This window comes from Bufo bufo, chromosome 1, assembly GCF_905171765.1.
Source record: "Bufo bufo chromosome 1, aBufBuf1.1, whole genome shotgun sequence".
NCBI classification, from domain to species: domain Eukaryota; kingdom Metazoa; phylum Chordata; class Amphibia; order Anura; family Bufonidae; genus Bufo; species Bufo bufo.
The window spans coordinates 222,341,381-222,343,272 of NC_053389.1; the positions used below are offsets into that span (position 1 = coordinate 222,341,381).

Genomic DNA, 1,892 nt, shown 5'->3' on the forward strand with positions numbered 1-1,892 from the left:
CATCCCTTGGCTAGAGAACAATGGGGACACCCCTTTGCTCGGTTTTCCTTCCTTTGAGGGATATCTGGCTTTCACTGTGTTGAAGACCCATAACTGGGGCTCCACAGTTATTTTGCATATCACTGTTTCCCAGGGAGCTTTGCACTTTGGATTGCTGTGTCGAGACTCTTAATTGATGCTCCACAGTGTTTTCTGTAGCTGGTCTCCCTAAGATCAGCTATTGTTTTGTTTGGCTAGAGAACAGAAGTATACCGGCTGCACCCAGCCATTGTTATACTGCAGCGCACTTTGTGGGTTCTCTTTTCCATTTCCCAATGTTTTGTGGCCTACAGTAACCAAAAAACAAAGGAAAAAAAAAAAAGTTTATATATACCGGCCACACCCAGCCATTGTTATACTCCAGTGCACTTTCTGATTTATCTCTCTTTTCGATTTCCCAATGTCTTGGGGGCTACAGTAACAAAACCCCCCAAAAAAACAAAAATGAAAACAAAAACAATTCAAAATTTTAATACATTTTTTAAAAATTAAGAACAGTCTTTTTGCATCTGTCTGTAGTAGGAGAGGAAATTATTTTAATATATGGTATATATGAGAAATGGGATGTATGAGATATTAAACTGAGACAAACAGACATTATAGATGTCCAGAAGGCACCTGCAAGGGACTGAGTCCAAAAGGCAACCCCCAGCCAAAGCCAGGAGTACATCGATGTCAAGTGCCATCGGTTAACCTGTCTGAAGACACAGAAGTCCATACAGTCTCTGCAGTATCATTAGGGAGCCCTGAAACTCCACCAAGTCCTTCCCTCTGTTTAGCATGTGGATCTTCTATGATTTCCACAAGTCGAGCTTGAGGCCCTCCAGTTGATGCTCCCTAACAAATCTGACGACATCGCCGTAATACCACGGAGCTTGCCAGTTGTAAGGGATGGGGCTATCCCACTTGTCCCAGACAAAACCCCTCCAGAGGGGCAGGAGAAAGAAGCGAGACATTACGTTGCACGCCGAGCAATTTGCAGTCCTCAGAGTCCGGCGAACAGTCACACACAAAGGCAATCCACAGTAGAGTAGGTCAACACGTGGAGTGGACACAGCAAGCTTTTTTTCACTCTCCCTGTTCTAAAAATCCGTTATATATATATATATGGTCGCCAGATAGGGGACGCATGAGATATTAAACTGAGACAAACAGATACTACAGGTGATCTTAGTTACTAGGCTGAGAACTGATAACCCAAAAAGGGTTCGCTGCCGAGGCCACCATTTGCCAAAGCAGAACACTTCTCAAGTGGAAAGTCTTCAGGCTACAGCCCCATTCAAGGAGGCATGTCTCTCTCACAAAACAGGGAGATCATCCGTCCGCTGCTCTGCCCTCACCAAAATGCTCCTCTTCAGGTTCCCAATCTGCATAACATCACCTGCCGGGTTCATGCCCACTTTTGGCCACGCCTTTTCCTCACACGTACGTCCTGTTGCCAAAGCGCAGACTCTGTCCCAGCTTCTCTACCCCCCCCCCCCCCTCTCCTTTCACTCACTTGTAAAAGGACAAAGAGGGATAGTGGAAAAGGCATGCGTGACATAACATCAATTTGGGGGCAAAAAAAGAGACAGGAGGGAGGAGAAGGGAGAAGGGGAAAAAAAAGCATTGTTGACTGTGATGTCAGACCCCATTGCTCAGTGTTCCATCAGGGCCCCTTCTGATGTCATCCTGTGACCAGCCGTTGACTAGCCCCTTGTGACACGTGCAGTGTTCCGTCCATTGTCCAGAGAAGAGGCCTGGCTGCTGATACATAGAAACTGCTGGACAACGTTATCGCCCCCATATCCAGTTCAGAAGCTCCACAAGAGGGAGACACAGACTGACTTCAGGAATGGAAAGGAGCCTCTTCT

At 46.5% G+C, this 1,892-nt stretch overlaps 1 non-coding gene across 1 annotated transcript; it reads right to left on the reverse strand.

Annotated features, from left to right (window-relative positions):
- Positions 1–1,050: 1,050 nt before the first annotated feature.
- LOC120987330 lies at positions 1,051–1,233 on the reverse strand. Its single transcript, XR_005775995.1, has one exon. It is a non-coding gene; the product is annotated as a U2 spliceosomal RNA (small nuclear RNA).
- Positions 1,234–1,892: the final 659 nt, after the last annotated feature.